Source organism: Ostrinia nubilalis, chromosome 11, assembly GCF_963855985.1.
Source record: "Ostrinia nubilalis chromosome 11, ilOstNubi1.1, whole genome shotgun sequence".
Lineage (NCBI taxonomy): Eukaryota > Metazoa > Arthropoda > Insecta > Lepidoptera > Crambidae > Ostrinia > Ostrinia nubilalis.
The window spans coordinates 14,488,652-14,507,760 of record NC_087098.1 but is presented as its reverse complement, the minus strand read 5'-3'; the positions used below and the strand labels follow the sequence as shown (position 1 = coordinate 14,507,760).

At 36.2% G+C, this 19,109-nt stretch overlaps 1 long non-coding RNA gene across 1 annotated transcript in view; it reads left to right on the top strand.

Annotated features, from left to right (window-relative positions):
• The window catches only part of LOC135076370 (uncharacterized), a 120,656-nt gene extending 103,038 nt beyond the window's left edge, over positions 1-17,618 (top strand). Inside the window, exon 5 of the long non-coding RNA XR_010258248.1 lies at positions 17,541-17,618. This is a non-coding gene — a long non-coding RNA (uncharacterized LOC135076370). The remainder of the gene's footprint in view (positions 1-17,540) is intronic.
• The last annotated feature ends 1,491 nt before the right edge of the window (positions 17,619-19,109 follow it).

Sequence of the window (19,109 nt, the reverse complement as noted above, 5' to 3'; positions counted from 1 at the left end):
AAAGAAAATTATCGTCTATCAGTCATTCATACTTTAATAGTTTTATAACGCGCGGTCCTGACGTGCGCAGGAGTGCGGCAAAATTATAACGCATTAATCAGACGTCTCACGCTGGGGGGGACACGCTAACTATACTAAACTTGTCTCTGGTCGCTCGTGACGTTGACGTTCCGAGCCTATTTACGACTTCTGTCAACGTAATTTTCGTCGTCAATCATTTGTAGTATACACCCTCATCCTGGTCTATGGTATATGGAACTGTCATCATCATTTGCGTGGCCTGCTTCGAGCTCATCTAGGTCGCAAGTTGCTAAGAGTGACAGTTTAATCGTTCGTTTCGTTAGACGTCTACTGTTGGACAAAAGTTGACAAAATCCTTTCAAGGATTTCCACAACGATCGGTCCCACGCTGCTTAGATGTCTTCCGAGACTTTCACCAAATCACAGGTCCATAGAATGACCATTGAGATTCGTTATCGTGACACATTATGTAGGTACATAAACTATGTTTTTTCTTTCATCTGGGAAAGTCGTCCAAGGTGGAAGGAAAATAGGTAGGTACTACCCTACTTCTTGTTCCCAGTACTGCAAGTAGAGCTAGGAATGCTAGGGTCAACAGTAACACCATTAATCAAATCAATGAAGGTAGAATTATTATAGTCCCGAGGGAAAGTTAAGCCCGCAAAGAAATCAATCAGAAGAAAATTGGAGTTCGAGGCACGACTGATTTGCCTGGAGTAAGTATACGTATGGATCACGAATTAGAATATTAGGTCCGTAATATAATGACTAAATATCGCTCAAAATTAGATTCAAACTGTTAAAATGAAATAGTCGAAGCTCTACTTTACTCTGAGATTAAACTGTGTAGGTACTTCAAAACCAAGTATATTTTGAATTAAAAACTTGGCGCGGTGTATCTTACTTCCATAAAATATGCCACGTGGTACCTGCCATATTATTACGTGCTAGCGCCAGCGTATCTTAAATCTATGGACATTTTAGTTGGCGCAGTAATGGCTAATAATAACCGCGATAATAATTAAATTGTCCGCTTCTTAGTCCGCCATAAATCATGGGAATTAGCCCGGTCACGCTTAGGGCTGCCACAGATAAGTCTTAAAGTGACAGTTAAAGTAATTTAACTGTAGCATCAGTTTTTGTAGCGTAAGTGACTTATTTGTAAAATTTACTTAATTATTACATAACATCATTACAAGTAGACTCAGAAAAAAGCTTATTTTAAAGTTCAAACCGGAAGCTTCCTAGTTTGAAGGTGATGCCTTAGAGACGACGTCTTCGTTCGTTCGTTACGTCTAGAATTTTTTTTTTTTTCCAATACTGTAATTAAATGCAAGGGACGGAGTGTGGAAACTGTTCAAAAAGCTCTCACACATAGAGCATATTTTGTTTGTTACTTCATCAGTTTAATTTAACATCCAACTGTAACTATTTAACCCTTTTGGCTCGACCACCAATTGTTCTCTACCACGCTGTCAACTGTCAAAACTGTCAGAAACTAAGCCCCGCAATCAGGCTACACAGTGACAACCCTGATCGCCCCGGCTGTTAACTAACGAACGATTATGACACCTAGAGCTACTAACTCGTTAATGCAGTGACCAGTGACAATTTCATAAAACGCGTGAAAAATAAACTGTACGTTTAATGGCGGCGAGAAAATTACTTATCAAACTTGAGTCCGTTTAGTATTTTCTTTATTAGTTTGCGCCTTTATTTCGGTAATGAAGACGGTTTGCATGTGGTTTTATGCGATTCATTTGAAATATCTCATTTCTTTGATTACTTCAAATTAATTAACTTATTCGCTTGTATTTATCTGTATTTTATCGTTGTCTTAATTTATACTAATTGAAAACAGAACTACGTTTTATATGTCTAAGTCTCTGATAAATGCCACCAGCACACCTTTAGGCTAGGCTAGGCCAGTATACCTTAGGACTAGCTCCTGTCACTAGCAAGGTTCAACTTAATATTGGTCATTAGCCATCTACTAAATGTTAATTCAATGGCCCTAAAAGATAGCTAAATAGTTTTGTTGTCACCAAGACGAAGTTATCACGACATACACGCCAACTCAATTGGCAATTTATTGCTTTCAAAACTACTAAAAATATTGTTAATCGAGAACTGTTTGGGTTTGTAGAGCTACAATTTTGTTCTGTTATCAAAGTTGTATCGCACTTCAGCTAGAAGAATTCCTTATTAAGAGATATTATAGCAATTTACTCTGCAAAACTTCGAAAACGAAGCTGTAAAAGAAAATTAATTTCAGTTCAATTCTCCGACTTAAAAACAGAAGTATATGTACAGTAATCAATCTGCCATAACACTGAACGGCAGCCTTTAAGAATTATGGGTCGCGTTTTGGACACAAAAAAAACAAAGTATGGTAACAGCTAGATAATTCGAAGGTCAAAATCTTTAGCATGCATTCCCTTAGAGCGGTTTCACATTATGGCGATTTAGCAGCGCGACAAACGCGCGACTGTCGCGCTGCCGAAATTTTCATACTATGTGACAGCGGATGCATGCCTTTACATTATAAAAACGCCGCTGCCGCGCTGCAGTCGCGCTACTAACGCCCTAATGTGAAAGCGCTCTTATAGCTTCAGTAGTGGACTAACCTACGAGTAGATTATGATTAGTTTGAAACTAAGCAACAATTCCACTCGCAAAGATGATAGAGAATAGGGTTCCTAAGCTGTGAAAGTTAGAGTTAATAATAATTTAATACCTACCTTAGTTCGCAGGATGTTTACGCTCACCAGCGGTAATTACCTGTTAGAGGTGGAAATAAAAAGGTTAGAATAGAAAAGTTAGAAAAGCAAAAGAAAAGATAAACAAATGTAATCACTGTTGGTATTATTAGAGATATGCCTTACTTTCCAGTAAGATAGTTTTCGTAAGCTTTACTTGATTAAGGCTTACTTTTAATGATTCAAGGCTACGGTTTTTTGATTCATTTGAATAATTAAAAAAAAAACTAATTACTTTATACCAAACTGTAATTTAGTAGATAAGTATTATATTATTATTATAAAAAGTATGTCAGAGATACTTTGTAAAGGCATATCTATAAAATACTTCAATGTAAAAAAGCTAGAACATATTTTGCGATTCATCCAAGTTAGTCTCAAGGCAAAGTAAGAAATATACAAGGAAACAGCAAAGGTAAGAAGGAAATAAAAAACCGTTGAATACATCAATCTAGAGTTGTGTTTATTATTTATAGAATGTAGAGTTTTATTTATTAAAATTTCTAGCGTTAAAAGTCGCATCTCAAACTAAATTACAAATAACTTGAAAAAATCGAACTGCCTTAAGTTGGATAGTTCGATTTTTTCAAATTATTTATAATTTAGGGTTGGATTGTAATTGGCATAATAGATTGAGTTAGTTTGAAGCTACCTCATTGTTACTTACCTCAGGTGAGACTAAAGCAGTCTATACATCAAACCCGACGACAAACCGACATGTGTCGTCGACTTTAAAAAAAAATCAAGTCAGTCAAAAAATCTTTTGAAATAAAGCCGCCGATACTAAGCCGGCGGGCTGTCGACGGGCTTGGTATGTAGAGTCCTTAAAATCTAACATGGATAGTTTCATGCAAAAGATCTGAAAAGAGCTTCTTTCTTCTGCCTGATCATCACTTTTCATCAGTTGAGAGAGCAGGCCAAGAGCTTTCCCATTGTGGTTTAAAAAAACATAATATTAGTATGAAAAAATACACAACACAAAAACAAAAAATAAGCGCACAATAACAATGAAAATGTTAAAAAAATTAACAAGAAAGAATAAAAGAAAGAAAATAAAAATAAATTATAACCAGCAAGTGCAATCCCAACGTAATCCCTTAAAACCTGTCATTTTAATTGCATCCAATAACAATCAAACAATTACAATCGTACGAGTAACTCGTAATAAATAAATAAATAAGGCCTATAAAATGGACAAGCAATCGAGGATTCAATTTTAATCAAAACTTAACCCAAATCGTGTGCGAGATAATTACCTCGTGTGATGAACGATAAATATCGCTCGTAAACTATGTTTTAATGCGAATATTTATTTCATTTGTTTCGGTTATTACTTGAGTTGGTACGTAGGAGCTTTTTTACATTTTGCATCTTGATCACTTGTTGACAATTTGGAATATTCATTTATTTCTGCGGTTGTTTTGTATAGTCGAAACAAAATTACACAATAAAAGCACTTATTGTGAAACAACATTATTGTGTTCCGGCAGTTAGAGGTAAGATAGCCAGTTCCTCCGTGGTTGAGGATTCCGGGTGAAGCTCGCTTCCACCTTCGGCCTGATCGTCACTTACCATCAGGTGAGATACAGGCCAAGAGCTTCCTTGGTGTGGATAAAAAAAATCTTTTAATAGAAAACGTCCATTTTGACGTCATTAACTTTAACATATTATTGGAATTGACTATACCTATAGTTTTCATATCATAAACCTTTTGCGTGTCAGGTCAGATGATCTAATAGAATATAGAAAATTATGATCTTCTTTCGTTTCTCGTGATAACGCCGTGCAACAATTCAAATTAAATAGCCAGTATTAAATCATCAAACTTGGAGTCTATTTACTATTTCCACCACAATCACAATTAAATGACAGTTCAGTTAAAAGTTCACATCACTCAGTGACCCAGATGCCATGGTAATGGAGACCTTCGGCTACAAACTCAAATATCAAAGATGAGTCTGTTAAGCAAAATTATGATTTTCTTTTGCTTTTGAGTGTCTGGAACTTCTATTTAATTTACTCCTTCCTTAACCTCTTCTTACCTACAGGAGGCACCTATTGTCGCCAAGTCAAAAGTCACTTTTCAATACTGGTGGCATCTATTGTTGTTTTGGCAAATTCAATACTAAATCACGGTTTACGACAAAAAAAAAACAATAAAATTGTAAATTAAGTGTAAAATGCGCTTCTAATTATGAAACTACATTAGTTGCAGAATATAATTTTCCAAATTTTAATACCGTAAGTCTCATCCTTTTTTAAATATCTTGATGTAAAGTGGAGCAAACAATTTTATAGGTTAAAATACCCCGTATTGAGGGGCGACTTTGTTTTTCAAGGTCCCGTAGGGAAAGGGTTAAACTTCTATTTTATTTACTACTAGGTAGGTACTATTCCACCACAATCACAATTAAATGACAGTTTAGTTAAAAGTTCACATCACTCTGTGACCCAGATGCCGCGGTAATGGAGACCTTGCAGGCGCCTGCGCGCTTCGGATGCCGCGCGCTCCTGCGCAGGCTAATTGGCGGTAATGCTACAATTAGATCGCTGGGACTATCGGAGGTTTCTCTGTAAGAAAATGAGGAAAACAATTTTTGAAGAAACTGCAGTCGTTTAATACCTTTATTCTAATGCACGTACTAAGTATGAAGATGCATCGAATTGCGAAGAAAAACTATTAAAGTAGCGGACGCGCGGGACTTACTGCTAACCTTGGTATCTTTGAACGACGTCAACTCGGTTTTCATATAATTCTAAATGTTGCCACAACCTTTCACCAAAAGTCGAAAACACACAAGACAAAACACCTACAGACTGACGGTAATACTGCAATTAGATCGCTAGGACTTTCGGAGATTTATCTGTGAGAAAATAAAGAAAACTGCTTTAAAGGGACTGGCGTTCATCATCTTCATCATACTGGGAACCCTTTTCTTTTACTGGATTGAACTGGATTTCACACTTTGCCAATAAACACTTCAGACCAACGCAATCAAAGAAAGACTATAGGAAGTGGTTTTCCTATAAACTACTATAGGAAGTTGGTGAAAATGCTGTGAAATTCATCACTTGGGAATAAAATAGAATCTCTTTACAACGTGTATACAAAACACGGTTTATGTGTTTGTAATATCGGATAACGAAGAATTACCGGATTAATCTTAACATTTTTAAATTTCCTGCATTACAGCGAAGAAGACGTTCTGACTGCACTTAAAATTATTATAAGATAGCCTATACAGTGTGAGTCACGTTAAAGTGTACATATGAAAATAGATGAAACTAGACCTATTTTTATCGACAAAAAAGAGGTCAAAAATTTTTTGAGATTTTTTTAAATTTTTTATAGAATTTTTTTTCTTCCAATTACATATTGTAAAGAAAACGTAATAACTTTTAAACTAAGCGGTATATCCTGATAAAATAAAAACAGTAATAATGCTAAATAACAGGCAATACTAAAAAAATACATAAAATACACAAAAAAGGCCAACAAATAATAAAAAATGATACTTTTTGAAAAAAATCTGCTTTTAAATTCGTGTTTTTTTTGGTTATTTGATAAATTTCTCCAAAAAATGCCCCTATAACCGGTAGTTTTTATTACTTTGTATTATTCTCTATCGTATTACCTTCGTAAAACCAAAAATCGCATGTCTCTATTCCTATCACAACGTTTGCAATGATCGTTTGAACAAAGGCCTGCCACAACATTATTCTCCGCTACAGGTAGAGACAATTTTAATTTTAACTAAAATGCTTATTTTACTTCGAAATCTTTTGTTTTTATTTGAAATCTAACTTGTCTTTATCAAAATTACAAATCTAGAGCCATTTTCAGTTTCGTTGTTAACGAAGCGTTGAATGGCACGCCCGGAGAGGCTTAGTTCAAACGATCATAGCAAATGTTGTGATAGGAATAGAGACATGCAATTTTTGGTTTTACAAAGACAATACGATAGAGAATAATACAAAGTAATAAAAACTACCAGTTATAGGGGCATTTTTTGGAGAAATTGATCAAATAACCAAAAAAACACGAATTTAAAAGCAGATTTTTTTCAAAAATTATCATTTTTTATTATTTTTTGGCCTTTTTTGTGTATTTTGTCTATTTTTTTAGTATCGCCTGTTATTTAGCATTATTACTGTTTTTATTTTATCAGGATATACCGCTTAGTTTAAAAGTTATTACGTTTTCTTTACAATAAGTAATTGGAAGAAAAAAAAATCTATAAAAAAATTTAAAAAAATCTCAAAAAATTTTTGACCTCTTTTTTGTCGATAAAAATAGGTCTAGTTTCATCTATTTTCATATGTACACTTTAACGTGACTCACACTGTATTATGCGAGATCTGTTCTTTATACAGATTTTGATGTGCTGTTGTCTGTAACTATAATACAGAATCCCGTTTCCGTTTATACGAGTACTGTACTCGTTTACATTTTCCCATACAGATACTACCAGTGGGCTAACAAACAGTTTGTGTCCACTGTAGATTGTGGGCGAACCGTCGCGTGAAATTGTGTCAAGCGCGACATGCAGAAAAGGACCAAGAAAAAAAACACGGCCTCCGTTAGTTTAATTTTGTTTTTTGATAAAAATAATATGTTATATCTTTAAAAACACGATGATTAAGTAGTCAGATTATTTGTTAATTGAAACACACACAAAACCTTTGTTAATATAGTTAAATGTTTATATTGGTTATTACAACAGATTTTTATTTAAAAAATAATACTGTTTTCAATTTATTTTTCAGGAGTTAATCGCCAGATTTTGGTGAATCTCTTTATTATTCTCTAACTCCATTGTTATATTTTCTAAGATAAACAACACACACATGCTAAACGAACCATCCTGCTTCACCATGTCCATACCGACCTGAAAATTTGATACAACAATATTATTTACTTGTTTAATAAATATACCGTTACTTAAACTATTAATACATCGACAACTACCTTAATATTAACTGAACGTTGGTCCAGTGTAAGAAATAACGTTGTAACGCTGTTTATTAACGCAATAATCTGCCAAACCCATTGCACTACCAACGTAAAGTGTCAAGATAACTTATTTAAAAACGATAAAATTGTATGAAAATAATAGCAAACTCCGCTGCAAAGTCTAAAGCCCAGTATTATAACAATTAATTAATATTCATAAGTTTGTAACGCACATACAAATGCGCAGTTTATTTACAGACGGCACATCAAGCTTGTCACTAGAATCTTATGTAGTGGGAATAAGTGTGATATTGCAATAACAATGTGTGCTTTAACGAGCAGTGGACTGTATATTTTTTAATCGAAGGCGTGGCGTAAAGTCGCGCACGCGCACGTTAAATGAACATGTGTTAAATGAACTAACGCTCGTTGACTACCATTTAAATATAGTCGCATAATAACAAAATGTTTATATGCAGAACATTACACACAGGTGCAAAACTCACATTCTTTTGTCACAATGAAACATAGTAACGGGTGCGTTTTCTATTTAAAAGATTGCATAAACTGTGAGAATATACGTTAGGTCAAATATATTAAATTAAAAATTATCTTCAGGCGTACATTATTTGCCTTATACGACATAAGTGTGCATATCAAAGTAGCTGGCTTGATGTTATTTATATGACAATTATTAACCATTTAAATGTGAATTTACAAGTTCTGATATGAGGAAAATGTAACTGTAACTACATAACTATTATCGTTTTAAAAATTCTTATCTAATGTATTTATTACAGGAACTCAATGTCAATGTTAAATACTTCAGTAGTTCTAATATCAAAATTACTGCTTATTTTGATATTTATATTTTGCGCCTGAACGGACGACGCTGCGAGCCACCCGGTCTGCTTGTGACCACGGCTGCAGCATTGCAGCTGAAACGTCAAGCCGTAAGTTAAGACCCGCGTTTCTCTATTTTAGTTGAAATAAAACGAAAAAGTTTAACATCTTGTAAAATTGCTCCTTACATACGCATTTTTTTAATTGCGATTTTTGGTTTGGCTAATTCCTTAGCAAATAGTGTAGTTTTTAAAAGCTCAATATTTCAGTGTTTCTGGACTTAGACTTCGTAATAAGTTACAAAATGTATTGTCAAACATTGCGATTGCCTTAAAAGGGTAAAAAATGTCTTTTATTGCATAATCTGGTCCAAAAGGCACAATGCCCGCACAGTGGACAGGGGGACAGAGGAGAGTTCACTCCCAAAAGATTATAATGTTCTTAAAATTCGCTTCACACGTGTAGGGTCAGCAATGTCAAGTTGGGCATTAGTCACTTAGGTTTAATAAAAACATTACTCTGCGTAGGGCAGTTAAGTAAAACCGGACAAGCGCGATATCGGACGGCAAAAAGGGTTCCAAGTCAATACTAAAATTTTCATAAATTGTTGAAATAGTGGCAATAGAAATACATTACAGCATTAAGTTTAGGAGATATGTAGGTACAGAAAAAGGCCGAAGACAATCAGACGGACTACGAAAGTTTAGTATAGATAGAGTTTCTTCACTGGTTGGGTTTTTATTGGCGGTTAAGACGAACTCCACACTAAATGTTTAGTGTAGAGTCCCTTCACTGGTTGGGTTATTATTGGCGGTCAAGCTGTAGATCCTGCCTACACAAGAGTTGCAGCGGTGGGAACGAGAGGTGGGAATAGTCCCGTATAGAGTTCCGTTTCTGACTTTGTGTGAAAAATTAAATTGGTTTAATTTCAATTCATGGACTAACAAAAAGCTTGTTCTTATGTATACTAGGGTACATACTTAAGTATGTTTCATAATATGGGCAAACTGTAATTTGTACTCTAGATCTACTTAACCTAAGTAGAGATTCTCCTTTAGCAGGACATTAGCTAACATTGATATCACCAGACATTTCTTTTTAATTTAGAACAAAATCCATGTAACTGCAATCATTTTACTACCGCGCCCAAACCGGATCTATTTCAACGCATTTTTAATATTAAACATATTTATAAGATTTCTGTACAACAGCAACATGAGAAGCAATAAATTAATTTATTGGGTCCAAGAAAACACACGATTTCAAATTGGCTTATTTACCACTTTTACTTACAAGATCTATTTAATTTGAGACTAAGAAACTGGTGTGTTGGTTGGATCAGATTAAAACACGGTTTCATAACAGACTCGTTTACTTCTGCTACTTAGGCTGGGTTGCACCACCTAACTTTGACCGTAACCATAACGATAACCGGTGCTTTTTGTATGGAGTTTGACAGATTTTTGACGTTTGTTAAAGTTAAAGTAAGATGGTGCAACCCAGCCTTACACTTCACTCACTAAGAAGCTTAATATGCCCGTATATTTAAAACGCGAGTCAATAATTTCACATTTGAAGTGTTAAGGCTCATTTGAATAGTTTCTGAGACCACTAATTAACCAACTGTCATACTTGTATAAGCTGTCAAAATAGTATTCGCCTCTCAGAATATGTAAAGCAAAATAATTGTTTAAAAATACTCGTAATGTAAAGAATAATAACTGGTGGTGTCACTTATTTAGAAATGCGTTTGACTTTGATTTCTAAACAATTAAAAATCTAATTTACATATAAATTGCAAATTAATTGGAAGTCTTGGTCTGAAACTCTTAAACATAGTAGTTTGCGTTATTAGGCAGTATTTAAAGGGATAATTTATGGTTAAGTTTGAACCCTTTTGTGGGGAAGAATTGATTGATTATGTCCACAAGCACATACATTGTCGAATTAGTATGCCGCACACTTTTATGCGTAACTTAAGAACGTACTGAAGTGATCGCGAAATTAAATCTATCACGAATATAGACTATAACTCTAGTAGAGGTACAGGATGGCTCTATGACCTATCGATATCCAGCAGTGTACCGCAACAACTTATGATCAATTGGAACGACATTTGGAAGTGTCGGGACGATTTTTTATATTTATTCGAATCTGCTGACGGTGCGTATGACGCGTCGTTCATCACGCATTGTGTCGCGCGACAATGGCCGCCGTGTTGTTTGTTGCCGGCGACATTGTGCGCTTGCACGTAATACGTGTGAGACGCAACTTGGATTTTGAGTGGATAATTTTTAATATGTGCATATTCATCATCATCATCATTTCAGCCACAGGACGTCCACAGCTGAACATATTGTACATATTGCATTTTGAAAACGAATAAGGATGTTCACAATTATTGGCGGATTAATTAGAGTGTTTATTTCTTGTGTGTTAAGCTTAGCGTAGCGCGTGAAACCAGACAATAGAAAATCCAACAGTTTTTGGTGACTTACAATTGAGTCAGCAGGACTCCAGGGATGAGGGCCGTTAAGGCTGTTAAATACTATCTAGAAGTAAATGATGCTCCCCTAACTTTTTTATTTTCAGGTACCACATGTCAAATTAAATCGATCGCTTGTGTGAACTTTAAAGTATTTAAGTACGGGATCCCGGAGACTGGTGTTAAGCAAACACTTTTTGTAAGATTGAAATCTTCGCAGCCCGAAAAGTTAGCGAGAGAAATTCGCTCTAGGCAGACAGGTGTCGAAGTGTAAAAATTACCATCAGCCAAATTATACTGCAATATTCATTACTCGCACAACCCAGCATTTGCATCATTCCACTTTACGTGAGACCGCAACCGATGAGCGATTATATCGTAAAATTTTACATTGTCAGTTCTGTATCGAGATCTCATCTGTCTCACTCCCACACGTTCATTCTCCGAATTGAGGGGAAGAGATGTACGACAGTTCTGTTGTCACATAAAATTAAACTGCCCCGCAAAATTAACATTGGTTTCTTTTAAGTAAACAGAGGGCAAGAAGGAGTTAAAACCACGTATTTTCAAAAGCAGCAGCCAAATTTTTCTGTGTGCTTTCAACTTTGGACTTTCTATTCAAATGATAAGGTTAAGTTTCTCTTGGCATGGCGGGACGTTTTGTGCCTGTCGGCCTGATTTTAACGCGTCTTTGTAATTGGATTTCCGAGGAATCATCGATACCGGGTGTAATTATTTCGACCTTGATATCATCAGTCAAGGTATCATTGGAATTGAGCTGAAGCCTGCTTTAATTTTGGCTTGGGTTTGGATGAAACTTTTCTTCGTAATTCATTTTGGAAGATACTATCATAAGAATCCAATTCGAGTGTAAAAGCTCTCCGGAACATTATTTTTAATAAGGTGATAGCTCTTTTTTTAATGGGTTGGCTCTCACCTCGCCTGAAGGGTGCATAAGAAATCTATGATGAGCGCATTTTTCTATACGCGAGTACCTTGAAGATGCCTCGAGATTAAGGAACACTAACGTCACTTGCAGATAAATTCATTTCTCATTGGCTGTGCACAAAATAAGATATGTATCAAAGGGCTATGCTTACACGTAGACAATGATGTCAGCCATAAGGGTGACAAGACACGTTTACGAAGACAGAAAGCTTATGAAGCTCTATACTAGGCTCTGCGAAGTATAAACTATAAAAGTCCGAGAGACTGCAGCCACGTGATTTTAAGAGGAGTTGGTTGGTATTGGTTTAAGACCTCAAAAGCCAGCGTAGCTTCGCCATGTCAAAGGCCAATCAGCGCATCAATTAGTCAGTAACGAGCAGCACTTTCCTCACAATTAACATCACAGTGACAATCGCCGATAAAATCCGTTTTGTGGGCCGCCGCGATATTCATCAGCATCGGATAATTCTCGGACAATTTGCTTGCGTTATCAGTACGTAATTATCCGAAACGCGCGACTTAATGAACGGTTGCGATGTTACGCGACGGTGTCGTTGAGGAGAGGCAGCGGGGACGTGATAGTGACATCTATAGCCACAACTATAGCTAGCATTTAGGGCGAAACTTTATCAATACACATCTCCACGTTCATTCTATCAAATTGTTCATGTGACGATCTGAACAGGACATATCGGTGTTAATTGGTTTTGCTGACAAGTTTTCGTAGTATAAGTGTGCTACTGGCGTCTGTATTTTTCGCTAGATGAAGTTAAACTTTCAAATTATAAAGAAAATTGGAAATACATGGTCTAATAGTTTGAGGGTTGGATTCTCTTGACATGGACGTTCTAGTTTCGATTCTCAGATAGGATGAGCCTAATAATGTAAATACTCTTTGTACATCTCTCTAGTTTACATTTAGTTTAGAGTTTACCTTACATGCAGGTTTCACTATTGATTGTGCGAAAATAAATCTGATCCGATTTGACTATCCTACCAATCAGTCATATCGGTCGAAAGAGCGAGGTTTCGAGACGTATTGAGGAAATACAGGACACGAACAGCCAAAGCTGTACTAACGAACATGAAATGGGATCTGTGAATAGAGGCAAATTGTAGCCTCTAGGGGGTGCAATATTCAGTTAACAGTGTTTGATTTGGAGTACACTTTGACTATAACGTCCAGAATAATTTGGTATTATTATTTAAGAAGACCTCTAGAAAGTTTCGTGGAATGAGTGGATTCGAAAAATTTTGGCCATTATTTTCTGAAGGTTCATAGTCTAAAATCCTTTTAAGTTTCATATCCTAAGACAGAAGACAAATGTGTACCCACCCATGAACAACAATCGTGTTTGTTGATCTGAGATCTGTCACTACTGAGAAGAAGAAGAAGACAAATCGTCACCGAGCACCGCTCGCCGCTCGCAGCCCACCCCACGCCCCAAAACAGTGCACTCTTGCGCATCTTCGCCCAAGAATAATGTACGCGCGCCGCCATGTCATTACACCGGTGAATTATGGCGTTGACACGTATAGTGGTGTCGAAAAAATATGACGGACAAAAGCGATAATTAGGCGCGAAATTTAATTTCCATGAAACGACCGAAAGTGCATTGTGCAAGAGTTATTAATTAAGAAGTCCCTTCGGCTGAAGACAGCTGGGCATGGGGCTTCAGGTAAGTGTGGGTGTTGGAGAAATTGTTTTCGGTGATGATACTTTGTACATTTTTGCAATTGCGCGGATCTGACAAGGAGGCGTAAAGCAATATCTGCTTAAAATTCACATCAAGTTGTTAAAGCAAGCAGTAAGTATTTCAGCAGAGTTTTTACACGTAAATGAATGTTTGTCAAGCTAGACAGAAAAGAGATATCACAACGTAAGTCCACACATAACGAACATAACGAACAAACTAGAAAGAAAAGATAATTTTTGGAACAAACATTTGGATAATTTGGAAGATAGGTTTTTGGGAATACAATGGCGAAAGCGAACTGGTGCTTAGCTAAGTACTCGTATACCTAATTAAAATGGTAAACGATAAACAAAACAACTAACATTCGTACTAAGTTCATTTCTTCTTAGCAGAAATAGAGTTATATGTTTATGCCAAAGACGAATCTTTTCTATTTTTTTGAGTCTAGTTTTTCTCAGCCATCAGATTTTTCTGAGTGTAGTTTTTCTCAGCCACCTGATTTTTCTCAGTCTAATTTTTTTGAGCCACCTGTTAAAAATTGGTCACCATTCTTCGGCCCATTAACCATCATTTAACTACTGCCATTGGTGCAACTTTCCAAGCATTCCAGCGTTCTGTTGGTAGGTCCCTCACGCGCCTCGTGGGCGAGACCAGGTGTCGATGCTGGCGATGAGCCGACGGTCACTTACGACACTTATGAATATTCAGATGGTTTATAAGTAGGTGGTTGAGGTTAGACAGGTAATATGATGTAAGTAGCTGATTGACCTAGCTGATCAACGCACAGCCAAAACTAGTGAGCTTAAAGCTGAAATGTGTATGATAAAGGAATATCACGGAAGCGTCGGCTACGAAATGATTTTCACGATAGTACACTATCACATACACGTGTGATAAAGTATTACTAAGTATTTAGTAAGAAGGTAGCATTTCGTTATACCTACTTATAACTATAAATCAGTAGGCACAGTATTTTAAAAATAATACTATATAAATATACGATCTCTATGTTACCATTACATTAAGGCTGAGTTGCTTGCACCACCTTATCTTAACCGCAAAACAATAAGCGGTGCTTTTTGTAAGGAGTTTGAAATATTTTTGACCATTTTCAAAGTTAAAGTACGATGGTGAAATTAGGCCGAAGCTATGATTAATTAAGTATGAATTACGTTAATGTATATGATGATCTAGTGCTCCTAGAATCGGAACTGCAGCTGGTTGGATAAGTTAAAAATGAAAACAGAAAATTACATTTAATGATTAAGACGCCCGGTGTCCGTATGAAATCTCCGTTTTTGCAAGACGACACTCAATTTCAAAAACTGGTACTTCAACAAAGTATCGTAATTCGATTGAGGCTTCTTCTATCTGCCAGGACAGACTTTCCACCGGGTGAAAACGACCCGGTAATGACTTAATAAGATCCTCCGCGTAGGCGGCGACGAGGACACAGAGTAGAAAGGTGGAGAAGGTCCGCTCCATTGTCTGTGCATTGTATAAGGGAGCTATGGTGCTCATTACATTATTTGATATCGAAACTTCACAGTTAAAACATAATAGGTATAAAAAAAATACCATTTTAACAAGATTTTTACTCAATCATAAATAAACCCACAAAATAAGCCTTAACATTTTACATATTATTATTTATTCAAGTGTTTCAGTTCATAGTTACTTAGTTACTTAGGTATTTCTTTTGAGCGATAGTTCTAGCAGTGTAGAAAAGAATCTATTTCATAGCTATTTGAGCCCACCCACATAAATGCAACCTGTACATGATTTTTTTTAGCATGAGTATTACATAATAGCACAGTTACAAAGGCTATCTTATTTAACTGGCTATCTTATCTGTTGGGTTTGAAAACTTGCCCTTTCCTGTCCTTCGTAGATTCTCGTAAGCACAGTTTGAAGCAAGCCTTCTGTTCTCTCCTACACTGTGTCTCGTGGTGGTTACTGGTTACAGAACGGTAATCGAATGTAATTCCCGATGTCTCACTTTCGACGATAGGTGTGAGGGAAAAGTAATTGTGCAGATCGTTGCATCATCATTATGGCCAATCGATACTAAGAAATCAAGAGATTCTGGTTACAAGATTAATTCAATTTTCGAATCGCTTTCTGAAATCATGCTTTCATGAAGATAATAGTCATTAAAATGCTGGCACATTTTCCATGAAATAAGTACGCGAAAATACCGTTTTTAGTAAAATAGACGTTTTCTGCAGTTTCCAAGAAAAGACAGACTAATAATGACGCCGAATTGTCTAAGGTCATAGTAAGGTTCTTTTATCGTGTGGGTTGTAACAACAAAGGTCACAGATTTAACGTCAAAGAGTCATCATCATGGGTCATCTAACTAACGTACCTACCCTCTGAATGAAATATACCCGATAGGTATCTTAAAATATTAATTAGATTTCAGAGACAATTTCAGTCAATTCAAGATTAACGTAGAGGAATCAGTTTCAGTAGCTTTTTTTTTCCATAATTTATTTTGGGCCAAAACACACAGGCTGTGCAGCGTGCATGCCTAATACTGATCGTATAACTTAATATTACGATTCCAAACATTAAATAGATACTTTAACAAATTAAGTATTCATTTAAGATAATTATCCTATCATCATTTACTTTAAGTTCCCATAAAATGCGAAGAAAAACATCGATATGAATCCTACACATAATTGCCCACGAGGCAGCATGTTAAATACGTTTTTAAACAACGACATTAATATCAGAATCTCCGCAATAAAATACTAACGTTTACAGTTAGCGCATAACTGATTGTTCAGAAGTCCGGCGGGAACGTAAGCAGTTACATGAGAAATCGCTACAAAAGAGCTAACGAGTATTCTCCAAATACATCCCTAATGGCTTGACAGGTGCTCATTTTTAATACAAATATTTCGGGCATTCATTAAACACCAATTTAACTTGCAAAACCCTCGTGGGCGACCCATCGGCCGATAGCACGTCATAAATAATTAAGTAATTAACAATCTAGGAGCATTAAACAAACTTATATCGGACGCTCAAATGTGGGTAGTATGAATAATTTAAAATTGCCATTTTTTTGCCGGCTGCCCACGGCCAGATTAGTCAGTATTTCGACATCGCGGCCCACGTGGCGGTTATTAACATAAAATGCTACAATTCATTGAGCAATAAACGCAAAATGCGATTTTATCTAGCGACAGAACGGCGACGTAAAATTCTGCTGCGTGTTTTTTTGACTGGCCAATATTGGCACTCAAACAGATATGAAGTTTACGAACCTCTGCAGTCCTCAGGACAGTTTGATCAAACATTGGCGACGTGAATTAGGGCGCGTGAATGAAGCTTTATCTTTTCGAGTTCATTGGCCACCATATTTTATTTCTTCTTCAACCCACCACCCACTACTGATTAAGGTATCTTTTCTTTATTTGTGATATTCGAAATAACATTTTGCATTTCAAGCAGAGCGAAAAACATTCGAAATGCCTTAATTTTTAATGAAAGAAAAAAAAAGTCCATGGATTAATTTTACAAAAAAGGTACATATTGCGATCAAAATCTCTTAGTATATTACATTGTATAGTAAATAATTGGGTAGCCATCATTAATTAAGATAAAGGGTGTGATTCGATCACAATTTGGCCAAACATTGGCCATTGGACCTCGGCGGCTACTTATCAGAAATCACTTCATGCGTATAAAGCAGGGCTATATTTTAAAGTTTCGCCTTCATTGTGTACATTTACACCCTCACTTCGAATTTTACGACGCTCAGCGAATATTTCTATATTTGTTACGATTCCAATTGAAATTTTATGTGTTTTTGTTTACAGGTAACTCTGGAGGAGAGCTCGTGAAACTGCCAGCATTGCCAACAAATAAAATTGGAGGAAATAAACGTAAATCAATATGATATTGTTTGTTATTTGCTAGATGTAAGATAAGATTCCTTATCTTGAACTAAGTATACTCAGAGATTCCAGTGAAGTCACATCTACAACAGTAGATATAATACAGTACATAGTAGATATCAATAAACCACTATTGTAACTACGAGTAAAGAAGAGAAACGAAGCTTATTCTGTAATGTGTATTAAATGTATATTATAGAGAAGCTTGAAAATTTTGAAGAAAAATCTACAGCTTTTTCATCAGATGTAGAGCATGGATCTATGCTTCTTTCTCTAGAGCACAGAGGAAAACTAACTAGCTCATCATGATGTTCCATAGCTCTTCAGCGAAGATTTTCTACCGAAATCCGCCCTGAATTCTTTCACCCAATCTGATAGCAACCCAACAAACGACCTCCACAAAACGAATGCTGCATTTTACAGATAATATTTCAGATGAAACAAAGCTCATACAATTTCGCCAACCGACAAAGCGGGATCGCAAATCTCATTTGCAGACAACAAACAGATAACTATCTCATTCTTTCAACAATGGCCGCCGGGTTCATAAACAGAGCCTAATTAGTAATATTCCGTGTGCATTGTGGTGGTTATCTCCGAACAGACAATAAGATGGAAGCGGTTTATCTAGGGCGATACGGCTGGCATGGCGGTAGGGAGCGACAATTATCTGCCAATGACGTCTGGCTTGCAGGTTTTCTCTGCAATCGTATCCTCCCTATGTCCCTATCCATTGCTGATTTCGTCTTTTTAGCGTTCACAAAGCTACGCACCGAATCCTCGATGCTTGTGTAATCAAAGCAAGTTTCCAGCAGGATTTCACCGTGCAAAGCCAGAGATACGATCGTGGTCCGAATGCGTAATGGGCAGTAGTGCTCAGGCTTGTAGCTCCCGTTTATTGTTGCCGCTCTTGTCCACAGCGCACGTAAATTGAATAACCCTAGAGAGCTGAATTACGGGCATGGTCCGTTTCGAGCCAAAATGGACTCTAAATCATAATTTGATTTGTTTGAACTGTTCAGTGCCGATAGATTCGCAATCGGTCATACAATAGCATGATGATGATATCATATTTTAGATGATGAATGTGCAATCTACTCTTAACTTTACAACTAACCTAAAACCAGTTGCAGCTCTTAAGGCATTTATCAAAAGACTTTATAATATTATCATAAATTTTATAAGGATAGGTACAAATCACATTTCTGATGACATTTTCAAAAAGTATATCCCTTTTCATCCACTGAGAAAAACTTCTAAATAACTTAAGAGGCTGGCACAACGTAATTGCCAGTAATGTAAACAAAAGCTTATAGGCTTGTAGCAGCCAGGCCGGGAGCAATTTTGTAGTCGTCCATGAGGCGTTTTAACCGACAGTGAATATGTATGTACAAACGGCATATAAAACTAACCACTGGTGAATCTTATGTAGTGGGAATAACTACTATTTTTCAACAAATACGTATAGTATAATGTGCTGTATAAACAGAA